Source organism: Rana temporaria, chromosome 2, assembly GCF_905171775.1.
Source record: "Rana temporaria chromosome 2, aRanTem1.1, whole genome shotgun sequence".
Classification (NCBI taxonomy): Eukaryota; Metazoa; Chordata; class Amphibia; order Anura; family Ranidae; genus Rana; species Rana temporaria.
This window is the reverse complement of record NC_053490.1, coordinates 176,644,804-176,659,567: the sequence shown is the minus strand read 5'-3', so window position 1 is coordinate 176,659,567 and position 14,764 is coordinate 176,644,804. Positions and strand designations below refer to the sequence as shown.

Genomic DNA, 14,764 nt, shown 5'->3' with positions numbered 1-14,764 from the left:
TCCCGACGCGTTTCGTTCAATAGAACATCGTCCTGTGCCCCATGTTCCCCTTGTTCAATAAATTATTGATTTATATGCAGTATCACGCTATGTGTGTTTCAATTTTCCTTTGGTAACCATTCCCATCTCAAAACCTGAGAACTTTTATCAGCACTGCTCTACATAGAAGTAAGGATCCGTACAGCATAAAGTTCATCTCTTCAACTGATGACACAGGGTTCTCTGATACCCCACAAGCCTGTATGACTTGATAGGTATACACCTAATCGGGTCTCATCATCTGGTAAGCAGATCTTCATTCTATTTCCATTGTCAAGGATTTTGCATTTCTCATTGATCTTCCTCTCCTTCATGGGTTGGATTGCATTATGGACTTTGGTTTATCTCATCATTTGAAGCTGTCCTACCATATGGACTTTTGTTATTAGACTTTTATTTTAGCGCCACACTTTTACTGTGTTTTGCCGTGTATGTGTGGCTGCTGGGTGCACTGTGACGGAGAAAAGGCTCGTGCTGAGTCGGCCATCTTAAGTGACCCTGGATCCCCTGAGGGAGAAGGAGAAGCATCTCTCGAGCTGGCTCTGGAGCTCGATCGCATCTCGGTGAGATACCGCTACACCCATTGCAGTGTGTGGGGGGGGTGGGTGAGCAGTTTTCCAGCTGATTGGGAGCAGCACCAGGGTTCTATATACTGATTCGTCTCCGGCTGAGTGGAGCCTATGGTCTCCCTGTCCCTCACATACGGTGCCGAAACCGGAAGTCATTTTTTTTTTTTTTTAACAAATTGAGGACATTTATTTACAAAATATATGTTCTTGTATTATTTTCACCTGTGATGTTTGGCAAAAAAAATTAGCTTTGCTGTCCATTTAAAATGATAGCTTTGAATCTTGTAAATAAGAAAGACAGGCTGTTAATGAGAGAAGAGTTCTACAATAATACTGTTGAAACTTTGCTCATTCAGAGCAGAAGACTAAATCATGCTGTTACCTGCAGTTACATTAATGTAAATAATGTAACAGTCATCACATTACTCTGCAGGAGAACTGCAGGCAACTGAGGCCTCTCGAAGCCCTTGACAGTATAACAGCTTGATCCCTGCACTACACGAGTGTAATGCTGTATTTTATTTATAGTGTACATTTATATAGTTATGCTAAAAGCATTCAAGGACCTCAATACAAGTACCTCAGTATCTAATGATATATCCTGCCAGTCGTAATGTTTGAGTGTACTGTTCACATGCTATTGATCAAAAGAAAATTGTGATATTATGGGCATTAAAGCGGTAGTTCACCCTCCTTCACCCCATTATTCCATTACTTTCGGCATCGTAGCGCGAGCTACGGTATGCCGGTCCTAAATTTTTAATCCCCATACTCACTGTGCTATTGTTGATTGAAGAATCCGACTCCCGCGGGGAATGGGCGTGCCTATGGAGAGGGAGGATGATTGACGGCCGGCTCTGGCACGTCACGCTCCCCGAAGACAGCCGGAGTAGGTCTCGGCTATTCACAGCGCCTGCGCACAGGCTATGCGCAGGCGCCGTGAATAGCCAAGCCTATTTCGGCTATTTCCGGAGAAGCGTGACGTGCCAGGGCCGGCCGTCAATCACCTTCTCTCACCATAGGAACGCCCATTCCCCGGATTCTTCAATCAACAATAGCACAGTGAGTACGGGGATTAAAAATTTAGGACCGGCATACCGTAGCTCGCGCTACGATGCCGAAAGTAATGGAATAATAAAAAAAAACATTTTTTTTTTTTTTAACAGGGTGAACCCCCGCTTTAAGGAAAACAGTCAAAACAGTCAATTCTTCTTCATTGTCTGGAATAGTCCATTGCATGTGTTCAAAACATTTGTATGCACGTTCTGACATAATCCATGACCTACCTTCTTCGTATTGGGCCATATTCTGAGAGAAGTTACGATGGAGTATCTCAGGATACTCCATCGTATCTCTCTTTTTTGGCCCGTGTATCTATGCGACTGATTCTTAGAATCATTTTCGCATAGATACACTTAAGATCCGCCATGTGTAAGTCACTTACACTGTCGGATCTTAAATGTAATTACGCCGCCCGCCGCTAGATGGCATTTACGTGAAGGTCTCATTTGGTTATGCAAATGAGCCTGCTACGCCGATTCTCGAACAATTTCGTGTTGCGTACCCATCGCTAACGTCATTTGCGTAAGCGGAAACTTACTCCTGCTATATGAGGAGTAAGTTTACGCATGTCCCACGTAGGCCATGTTACGGATAGCGTCGGGTCCGCGTCGTGTTTTTCCGTCGGCTACGTCGTTTCCCTAAGTCGTTCTTGAATACGACTTTACGTCAATGACGCACACGTCGGCGTCATTGACGTTTTCCGCCGAGAACTGGAGCATGCGCACTGGGCTTTTTTAAGCCTGGCGCATGCGCAGTTACTTAGAATCGGGGGCGCGCTTAATTTGAATAGAAGTCGCCCCCTTGAAGATACGCGTGGCTACGCCGGGCCATTTACACTCCGCCGCCCCAAACTACGGAGCAAGTGTTTGGGGAATACAGCACTTGCTCCTGTAGTTTGGGGCGCGGAGTGTAAATGCCTTACCCGCCGCCCGCGGACATTTAGAGAGAATATGGGCCACTATCTTTTGTGCTTTACTGTTAGGTACTGTATCATATAGATTAAAGAGTAAGTAAACCCAACATTTCATATTCCTGACATGTGCCTGTTGTACCATATACTTGTATGAAAAAGTATCCTGTTCTCTTTGTATCGCCTAACTTTTTGTGAAATCCCTGACAGTCCCTCTGCTTTCCAATTGAAAACTGAGCAGGTGAGCACACCATGGTCAGTTCTCTAGCCATGTTGTAAACTCAGCCTGCTCTCTTCCAATGATCAGACTTTTCCTGACATGCCTCCACTGCATAGTCATTGACTAAGATGCTCAGTGTACTGTTGCAAGTTGTAAAGAAGAAAGTCCTTTTTCAAAACCTTCATTGCCCAGGAGCTAGACATTACCCAATGATGGTTTTTGGCTAAAGTCTCAGCCCACACATTATAAATTGTTACTCTCCTAGCAACCCTTTGTCAGTGTGTTGGAATTTAGTGAGAGTGAGGGACAGCTGACAGTGCTTTTAGGTAGAGAGATTTTACTTGAATAGTGTGCTGCTACAGTGCTCTATAATTCTCATATGCACAGTACAGTAAAACCTTGGTTTGAGAGTAACTTGGTTTGAGAGCATTTTGCAAGACAAGCAACAATTGTTAATACATTTTGACATGATTTACAAGCGATGTCTTGATATACAAGTAGCATCATGTGACAACTGAGTATAAAAGAGAAGAGAGGCGCCTCTAAGTGTAACAATATGGTTACATTTAATGTAGGTACAACATTTAGCAACTTATTGCTACACTTAGAAGCGCCTCTTCTCTTTTATACTCTGTAGCTCCTGCTGGATTTTGCTTTGAATCCCCTTGTGGAGGCATCCAACCTGGTCATATTGCTATAATCTTTTTATATGGACTATAAACTGAAGGACCTAAGAATAAATGGTTGTGGATGGAATCATTTAAGTTTCCATTATTTCTTATGGGGAAATTTGCTTTGATATACAAGTGCTTTGGATTACAAGCATGCTTCCGAAAATTAATCCAAGGTTTTACTGTACTACATTTAGTGTGCCTTTATTGCCACTGATAAATTGCAGTGGTTTTCAGGTTTGTGAGGCTAGAGAAAGTAGACAAATTGTAAGTCCACCTACATTCACAGTCTGTGATTTGATTAGACCACCCTTTTAAGGACTAATGTTTTAGTTTTGTTTTTTTGCAGTGAAAAGCTCTGCTGCTGGGTAATGCCCTGTACACAAGATCGGTCCATCCGATGAAAAAAATGAATTTCAATGATTCCAAGCATGTGTCGATTTGATTCTGAGCATGCGTGGATTTTTAACCGATGGACGTGCCTACAAACGATCGTTTTTTTTTTCTATCGGTTAGGCATTAAATTTAAAACAAGATTGCTTTTTTTAACCTATGGATAAATAACCGATGGGGCCTACACTCGATCGGTTTGGTCCGATGAAAACGGTCCATCAGACCGTTCTCATCGGTTTGACCGATCGTGTGTATGCGGCAAAAGGGTATATCATTGATCTTTCCTTTTTTTTTTGTATTTGTCACTGAAAAAGCTGTCATTTGTTTTTCAGCAGAGCACTTCATACTATTGTGTTGTAGTTTAGTCCTCCTAAAGCAGCCCTCAAATTTTCCACTCACCTACTCGCAGAGAGGAGGGGGGGGACGTGGGTACTGCCGGCATGCGGGGTTGATTGGGAGCCATTCTCCCATTGATTACCCCCCCCCCCGGGGAAGAGAGCATGGAGGATGAGAAAAACGCAGGATTACAGAGCGGATAGCCCGCTGTTATGGCTGAGTTTACATTACAATTGCCTCCGCTCGTGGTTACACACAGCCCCGCCTCCTGACTCTGTGCCTGTATCAGATAGACAGAATGCCAGTCCAATCTGATACGGCGTGGACATTAGTCCCACTTTTGCGTCCGTGGTGTGTCATTGCGGCGTGACGTTACACGCCACGTTTTTTCGCAACGGGGAGGGATATTTAAACCCCACATGGATGAAGCCATGTTTGGAATGACTGGGAGCTCACGCTTAACTGGGACCAATATCACAGGTATTTACCTCATTGATGGGGTGGATTGGAATGGATACTAAAAGGAGGCTTTCCTGTCTTTTTTATTTTTCTGTAGACAGGTGCAGGACTTTGTCGATATTTTTCTGGGGACCTGCTTGTTTCCACCTCCTATTCACGCTTTGTCTCCATCTTGGAATATAATATCCAATAACCCCGGGGGGTATCCGTGCAGCATTGTCAGGATCTTTACGGATAAAGCATTGTACACATGGCCGGGAATCCTGTCAGGAAAAAACGTTAGTTTTCCTGACGGGATTCCTGGCAAGCTTGGCTTGCCAAGCCATGCATACAGAGGTTCTTTTGAATGGCAAGAACACGGTGACGTCATCGACTATGATGAGCCGGTGCTCGTCGCATTCGATTGTAGTCGCCGCCATCTTGCTACACCCCACACTATGCCTTGTATGCTACCGTGCATGCGTCGAAGGCATATCGAGCATGCGCGGGTTTACCTTCGGACAGGTAAGCATACAGACGACCGGTTTTCTTGGCAGGAAACACTCTGCCGGGAATCCCGACGAGAAAATGGAGAGCCAGGTTCTCTTTTTTCCCATCGGGATTCCCGGCTGTTTTCCTGACTGGAAAACTGCTAGGGAGCATACACACGGCCGGGGTTCCCGGCCAAATGCTCTCCTGGCAGTTTTCCTGCCGGGAAAACCAATTGTGTGTACGAGGCTTGATAGATCTTCTTGAGTAGAAATGCAAGGAAAAAAGTCAACAATTAAGTCATATTGATACCCATATATTTATATTTTTTAGATACATGCTTCCTGCTGGTGTACTAAATATACATCACTGTCCTGTTATTCGTATGAGCTCCCACCTTGTTTGTCCAGTTTATAAATAGGTGTGAGGTGAGTGCAGTCCAGACAATAGAGCCTACTGTGGACTTCTGCGCTCTCCTTTGCACTATTGAACACATTGAATATATATAACAGACACTTTGGAAATTCTGTCTTGGTGATAAACTACGCATCCCTCCCTATGGGAGATCCAGCATTGTATGGACAGGATCTGGGCATGGGGGCTACAGCGCACTTTGGGAGAGTTTTTTCTGTGCATCAATCCCCACACTCTAAATAGAGGTATGGAGTATTTTTGCACTGACTTTTGACAACTCTGTGTGTGATCTAAGATCATGCGTGCACAAGTTATATTATGTTAATTCATTAATATTGGTACGATATGTTAATGATTCTTTGTTTTTTCTTTGCATCAAAAGCTGAGTGACTTATGTTCCTCTGTATACAATAAACATGCTTTAGTGTCCTTTCCTGAAGAAGCCTCTATGGCGAAACATGTTGAAATATACTGTATGGACGCCATGCCAATATGTACATGTTTATAGTATTTCATTGTCATATAAATAGATAAAATACTATTAGATAGAATATAATAGATAGTGGGTGTACATATATGACTTTGAATTAACTGTATTCTGTATTTTTATAACTATGTCTTAAATATTTTTCTATTTTTTTTATATATTGAATCTGAGTGAATATTCACTAATTGCACCTTTTACTGTCCCATATCCTTCACAAAAATGTCACTTAGGATTAGTTCTTGAGGGACCCCTCCCTAAGGGTGAGTCAGTGACTGGTCCGCTTGAATCGACATCTTTTGAAAATAACCCCATGGTGGGAACTTTGACCCCTTTGTTTTATTTTATTTTTTCATAGTTATTTGCACTGTTATTCCCTGGTCTGCTCCTCAGATTTCAGCTATTTCAACACATGTGCTGCAGACCACACAGTTTTCATTTGTCAGTCTCTGTCAGCAGTGTCCGAAGGGCGGTAATGGCATCTGGCATTTGGGTAACATATGTACATTGTTTGAAGAGACGTATGAGTGCTTACCATACAACTCAGTGGGATCAGCATCTGAAGGCTAGTGGTAGACAGCAAAAGGGCCATACTCCTCCTTCTAGCAATCCTTTTCCTCCTCTCTCCCCACTATACAAGATTCCCTATCAACAGCTTCAAGCAATAGGCTGCTGAAATAGAAATTGTTGCCTGTTTAAAAAGATTTAATCGCTGTGGTGAAAATCTGTATCCTTTTTTTCATTTTTTGTCTCCAAATAGACACTAATATTCTATTTTCAGAATCTGCTGGCCCTCTCCCTCAGAAACTGCTGTCTATCCAATGAAGGCTTTAAAGACGTGCTTCAAATGTACATTTGTTTCTCTTTTATATTTAAAACAAATTGATACTTTTTTTTTCAAGATGCAATATGCCTGTTTAAGAAATAAAGGCCTTTACTCACTGAGTCTCCTTGATATCCAGGTGGAATATTCATAATCAATAGTGTATAAATTGTGAACTGTTCATATATATTTTTTTTTAATACAAACTATTTTTTATTGTAGAAATAGAAGAAATTACATGGAAAAAAAACATGCAAACATTTGTACATAGCATGTTTCGACTTTTCACAATCTATAAGGGTAAGTTACAGTATATACTCTAATGAGAGATGATCTGTGGCCCAATGGAGGTCCCCCAGCTTTGTCATCATAGATTGGCACATAAACTGTTTGCAGTAGAGACTCTGCCCTACATGGAGTGCCAGAAACCATGTAAAAAGTGAAAAGGGCAATCTCATTGACTTAATAACATATCAAACCATGAGAAAAATTAAAAAGAAGAAACATAACACAACTTTCATTGTGGTTAATTTAGAGATTCTAACTGAGGGAGTCTATATACAGTACCCTCTGATCCGTATGCTGACCAGGACTCCCACTTTCTGTCATAGATGGGCATGGTATCCATGATAATGTGATGTACCAATTCCATGAGCTGTATAGCCGCCATACGTTTAAGGATCTGATCCCAAGGTACACCAGGTGTACGCCAGAACAAAGCAATAGTCCAATGAACTGCACTGAACAGGGTGTGGGCCAATTTTTCGTTCTGGAAGGGAGACTTTGGGTGATTCTTCAAGAACAGGGCCATCTGATGAGTCAGTGTCATTTGAATACCTGTGATACTGGCTACCCTGGAAGATACTTTCTACCAGATCTGCTTAAATGCCCTACAACTCCAAAAGATGTGTTCCCCTTTCCGGGCAACCCCATAAACAATTTTCTGAGACTGTGGGGTAAAACGTATGTACTTTTGAAGGGGTATAGTACCACCTAGTATGGAGTTTGACAACAGTTTCCTTCACTGCTATTGATTTTGTGCATTTGTGTATATTAGAGACCCTGTCTAACCATTCCTCAGGAGAAGTTTCCTGGCCAGTCTCCTCTTCCCAGCCGAGCATAGCTGCAGATTTCTCCAGAAGGCTGAGACCATTCAAATAGTTATACAAAGTAGAGATAGTGCCTCTGTCTCTAGACAAGGGCTCGCATAAGTCCTCAAATGTGGAAGCAGAGTTAACTTTTTCCAGGACTCAGAAATTGCAGCCTGTCCATACAGCCCTAAGGTATGATTAAAGGCAAAACTTTTGTTTTAGTTTTGGATAAAGTGTACAGGGATTAGAAAGCGTGTCAGGTTTTGTTGCTGTCTGTGCCCCTGTGAATAGAGATTCACCTTCTCTGTTTATCTTTTTTACCATTATCATTGAAAGTGAACGTAAAAGCAAATTCCAAATTTTGGGTTGTCCCCAGAAAAGCAATAGAGGTGAAATCTTTCAATGGGGACACTAGTTCTGGTGACCTGGGGGTCCCTAAGAAATTACCTTAATTTGATGGGATTTCCATTTACTTTATGTTTGGCTATGAGAAAGGAAGTGAAGGGAAATCTCTGAAATGAAACACAAATGGTGAAAACAAAATCTGACAGGGGTTATAACCCTCCCTTGCTCTAACCAAAATGAAAAAAAAAAATGTTTTGCCATTAGTTCTACTTTAATAGCTGATTGATTGCCTTAAGAAGTCTTGGGGAAAGCAAGTGAAAAGGTTGTTGGCTGGGTGGATTATAGCTGTTTAAAAATATATTTTTTTTTTTTGCTATGGATTAAACAAGGAAGAGTGGGTGAAGCCAAGATTGCTTTTTAAGGTTTTCTCTTGTGTCCTATACATGAACTAAATATACAAGAGAGCACCAAGACTCTGTTTGCTACCTAGAAAGGATAAATATTTATGCATGAGGATCTCCTTTGGCAGTGATGGCGAACCTTGGCACACCAGGGGCCTGATTCAAGTAGCCCGCCGTAAGTTTGTGCGGGTGTAGCGTATGTTATTTACGCTATGCCTCCGCAACTTAGATGGGCAAGTGCAGTATTCACAAAGCATTTGCTCCGTAAGTTGCGGCGGCGTAGCGTAAAAATCAGCCGGCGTAAGCGCGCCAAATTAAAATTTGCAAGAGGTGGGCATGTTTTATGTAAATAAAACATGACCCCACGTAAATGACGTCTTTAACGAACGGCGCATGCGCCGTTCATGAAAGAATACCAGTGCGCATGCTCGAAATTCTGCCGCAAATCGTCATTGCTTTCGACGTGAACGTAAATTACGTCCAGCCCTATTCGCGAACGACTTACGCAAACAACGAAAAAAAATAAAAAATTTGACGTGGGAACAACGTTCATACTTAACATTGCGTACGCCTCATAGAAGCAGGAGCAAGGTTACGCCGGAAAAGCCTTACGCAAACAACGTAAAAAAATTCCACCGGTGCACGTACGTTTGTGAATCAGGGCATCAAGGTCATTTGCATATTCTACGCCAAAAACGACGGAATAGCCACCTAGCGGCCAGCGTAAATATGCACCCTAAGATACAACGGCCTAAGAGACTTACGCCAGTCGGATCTTAGCATAATTTCGGCGTATCTTGCTTTCTGAATACAGAAAGAAGATACACCGGCGCAGCTTTGAATTTACGCGGCGTATCTATAGATACGCCGGCGTAAATTCTTGCTGAATCCGGCCCCAGATGTTTTGGAACTACTTTTGTTATTATGCTCATGCACTCTGCAGTGTAGTTGAACATCATGGGAAATGTAATTCCAAAACATCATTGTCCTATGGCAACCACTCTTAAGACACCAGCCTCCATCTCTCCATGGTAAATATAAACTGACGAGTGCCACACAGTAAACGCGTTTTGTTGCAATAAAAGCTGTTGTGTAATGCTATAAACATTTTCTCATCTTCAGTCTCCAAATCAAGAGACTATTTTTTATTTCCAGATGCACCAAGCATTGAAAAATTGTAGACTGTCCATGTAGGCGTAAAGTGGTTATAAATCACTTATAACCACTTTTGCCTACAGGTAAGCTTATAAGGCTTACCTGTAGGTACCGTGAATTTCTCCTAAACTTGCATGTTTAGGAGATATTCATTGAATCCACATGTGCCGACATCATTGGCACAGGCTCACTGTGCCAATCACAGAGCCAGAGCCCACGAACCTGGAAGTAACATTCCGGAGACATGTCGCCCGTCACATTGGTTTACGGGGAACGCTGCAACAGCTTCATTCTAAGGTAAGTATTTCATAATGAGCTCCATAAGCTAGTATGCATTGCATACTATCGCATTATGAAATTCTTACCTTAGAACAAAGCTGTCCCCGTACAACCTGCCTTTGTATTGCAGGTTGGTTTTTTTCCAGAGTTTACAAACACATACAAAATAGATGTCATGCCAAACTGTAAAATTCTGTTTTCAGTCTCTTACAACATACTTTATTTCCAGGTTTAATCAGCTTTCTCTCCCTTCAAATTTATACAAGTTCAGTCTTTAGTATTAGAAAATAGGCAATATATATTTTTTTATATATATACCTGAAAAATGCCTGTTCTCTCTCTATAGTGGACTAGTAAAAAGGCTTCAAAATTCTGCTGCATATATGAATAACTTTTCCATCTTCGGTTTTAGAAAAAAGACACTATTAGTTGTTTATTCCTGATAAAATCATACTGCTTTTCTTCTGACACTGCATCTTCAAATCAGTTCAAATCTGGCCTTCAGCTCTAAAAAAGCACACTAATGTTTGTTTCAGGATAAAACCCTCCTAGTCTCTCTGACCATTGCAGCTTGGTAAAAATGCTTACATGGTGTGCAACATGTCTGTGAATAATTTCTGGCTGTTGACCAAAATATAAACTGGATTTTGTTTCACAATAAAATGTGCCTAATGTCTTCCCCTAACATGACCAAGAAGAAATCATTGCATAATGCACAACGAGTCTATACAACATTTATGGCTGCTATATTTAAAATATCATACTCTAATCATTGCTTTTTGAAATTGACTTCTCGCCTTCATAAATTGTTGCCTTGGTCCCCAATCTGATGTGGTCCCTGAAAATTGAAGCATTCTGTAAAACCACAGACATCTTTAAAGTGATTGTAAAGTCTTGTTTACTCTATAAAAAAAATAAACATGTTATACTTACCTGCTCTATTGCAGTGGATTTGCACAGAACAGCCCAGATCCTCCTCTTCTCAGGTCCATCTTTGGTTCTCCTGGCCTCTCCCTCCTTCAGCTAGCAGCTTGCTATGGGGGCACCTGAACCAAGTCACAGATCCCTGTGCCCATTCAGACTCAGAGCTGTGGCTCGGCCCCACCACATCTTCCTTTTGATTGGCTAACTGACTTTAATTGACATTAGCGGGAGCCAATGGCGCCACTACTGTGTCTCAGCTAATAAGTAGGGAGAGTCTTGGACAGCTGAGACACTTGTGGACATCACTGGACAGAGAGCAGGCTCCGGTAAGTATTACAGTAGGTAAGTATTACAGTAGAAGGCCTTTCATCTTAATGCATAGAATGTGTTAAGATAAAAAACCTTTTGACTTTACAATCCCTTTAAGGCATCATCCATACATATTTTTAAATGAACTGTGGTCCTCACTTTGGCAGGACATATACTAAAATTGGAACGATACAGAAAAGATTAGCATGGCCCCTGCGCAAGGATGACTTGCATATTTATGAAGCGTTCCATATTCCAGGTTAAATAATACAAATATATTTACCTCTAAATGAAATGTGTGTTTTAATGTTGGCCTTGTAATCCTTGGAAAAAGGAACGATCATTTTTATACAAAAACTTATAAAGAAATGTGTTTTTTACATTTTTATTATTGGATATGTATTGTAGCAAAATTCTCAGTCTTGTTTATAGCGCAAAAAAAAAAAACTGCAGTGGTGATCAAATAGCACCAAAAGAAAGCTCTATTTGTGGGAAAAATAAATTTGCGTACAACGTCGCTCGACTGCGCAATTGTCAGTTAAAGCGATGCAATGCCATATCGCAAAGAATGGCCTGGTCATTAAGGGAGTAAATCTTTCCAGGGCTGAAGTGGCTAAATAGATGCCTCTAAATACCTGTAGCACTACCCCCGAAGGAGCTGCTGGTTTGATTTGGGCGGCACGTTACCTCTGTATCTCCGCCGTCTAGGGTACTGGATGAGAGCTGTAATAAAGTCAATGTCTGTGCTTTTATTACCCAACGCGGTAAAAATGGTAAATAGTAGAAACGTGAAGGAATATGAGAAATGGGAGATGGCGGATTCAGGGTTAACTGGTTACTGGAAACAGTCCTGCTTCCAAGGACAACTTTCTTCGCCACTCTAGCCAGAGTGGGTATAGTGCATCTGGATAGGCCTCTCTCACCAGCCTAGCAGCCAGAGTGTCACTCGGAAACGTTAGCATGAAGTCTCTGCCACAGACCCTCCTAAAGGTGGAGATTTCGGTCCAAATTCCTTCTCAACTGGATTCAGCACCCGGATCTCCTTCAAACAGCTTTAGTTATGTCAGGAACTGATAGGCGACCATCGTCCAGCCTCTCAGATACAAAGTGTCCTTCGATGAGCAAGTAGGCCTTTTCTGAGACACCAGCCTCATGCTCGGTATCCCCCAAACAGGCTCTCCATCGATCGGCTTCCTCCCACGGGACAGACAGCCTAGGATCACTTGCAGGATGCACACTCAGTCTGCCTACTGAGTCTGCGAGGTAGATTAATGCTCTGGACCAACGTGGCCCCGGAGCCAGGTACACTGCAACACACACACCCTGGACAGGAGAGCGACGACCAAAACCAATGGCGTCTGTGCCCTAAATACCTCTCCCCAGCATGCACAGCGAGGCGATCAACTCCCCTGATTGGCTCCTGGAGAGAAGCATCCACACGACCCTGACCTCACTGCTGCCACCAGTTGTCTGGGGGGGGTGAGAGTCCCCAGACAACAAGCATGGGCACACAGTACAGCCAGAGCTGGAACAGAGGCCTTAAATTTAGCCAAATAAACATGGTCAGAGGCAACTAACTCTATGATCCCCTCTAAATTTACAGCAGCACCTGCTATGAAAGTAGCCATGCGCTACATACCTCTTTTCAGTTATCTTCATTCCTGTCAAGTGACTCCAGGCCGCTCTGCTACTACAATCCAAGGCTACAGTAGGAGGTGCAGAGCAGCCAGTATGGCAGTCACGTGACTCCCGGCAGACATCAGAGGGAGTTCTCATCTCCTCCCACTGAGCCTCGGATCATAGTAGCAGAGCAGCCATGAGTCACGTGACCGGCCTAAAGATAACTGAAAAGAGGTATTGAGAGGCATCTTTTTAAACAAACACTTAGAGTGTTATTGTTAAATAAAGGAGGAGGGGCTGCCAGTGAAAGGCTCTTTTGGGTTTACAGCCACTTTATATCACAACACTTTAATTTTAGTTTAGTAAGATTTCAGAGAATCACTGGATTTGTGTGTTATTTAAATTTATTGCTGGATTTCTAAAAACAAAATCTATGGCATAGAAATCACTTTCTCAATAGGCTTCCTTCTATCTGTGCAAAGAACACATTACATTAGGTTCAAGGTGATTGCTGATAGAAAAAACAAAACAAATTTACCTCCAGCTATTCTTGTTTGTGGTATCAGCTGTACCTGTCTGAACAGGAATTGTGTGTGTGTGTTCTCTGAAGATGTTGGCAAAAATCACAAAATTATCAGACACCACCTTCTTCCAAGGTAACAGCAATTACAAAACACTGTTAAGCTAAACAAGCATTTGCTCATGCGATAAAAGTCTAAAAGATTTAGCAAAATAATATATTTATTTTATTCTTGGAATTATTCCCAGAACTTAGTTACAAGGAGAACATGTAGACACAGCGATAGGACAAAAAAAATTGTGAGAGGATGATGTTGTAATATATGATGTTTGGCATAGCTGGAAAACCTAAATTAATTTTATTGACACATTAATAGAGAGGGTAAATGATATGTAACAATATAAGAAAGCTTTGTTTGCTTAGCACTTGAACGTGTTTAAAATTAATAGGAAAATGGATGGCTTCCAAATCCCCACCACAAATGAACAGCCTCACTAGCTTGCAGTTTATAAATAGAAGACTTTGCTTATTATTGTTCATTAAATGGCACAGAACGAACTGCATACTTTCAGATTTTGGGACAAAATATAAAAGATCCCCCAAATATTAGTCAGTGATTGTGTAAAAATAGATTTTCTCACTGCTTATTTGCAAAAAATGTACCAATTACATTTGCCCTATTGTTAAACGCTTGCAGACTGCCCCATGTAAACTACTGTGACTGATACGTGATTAGCGCTTGCGGGTAAGGCGTGCGCACCTGCCACCCTGGCTGTGCTGCGATTTGTTACAGCACAAGCAGATCAGTGGATCCCGGCGATCAATCATGATTGACTCCATCATTCACAGAGGAGAGGTCTGTGTTGTAAACAACACAGAGCTCTGTACACTGACAGGCAATCTTGCTGTTTTTTTATTTCCCGCAGAGAAAATCAACAAGATTGGTAGGTAAAAGCAGGACATATTACACACATTACACATTATTAGGGACACAGGTAACCCCTTGATTGTCCATAGACGTTAACCCCTTCACAGCCAGTGTCATTAGTAAAATGGCCGTGTATATATTATTTATTTATTAAAATGCTTATATAACAACAGCGCAGTCTTACACACGTGCCTCAATGCACTGGCGGGATAGAAACAGTACAGAAAAGAAGCAGAAACTGCATCGATCAGACAAGTAACAATAAAACAGTGGCGATCAGCGAACAATAAAAGATATGTAAAACATGTGAAGTTAAAAATATAAAATATTTAGAACTATCAAAA

The 14,764-nt window shown here is 41.8% G+C and overlaps 1 non-coding gene across 1 annotated transcript; it reads left to right on the top strand.

The window, feature by feature from the left end:
• The first annotated feature begins 11,503 nt into the window (after window positions 1-11,503).
• On the top strand, window positions 11,504-11,610 carry LOC120929726. The gene has a single exon (XR_005747434.1). It is a non-coding gene; the product is annotated as a U6 spliceosomal RNA (small nuclear RNA).
• Window positions 11,611-14,764: the final 3,154 nt, after the last annotated feature.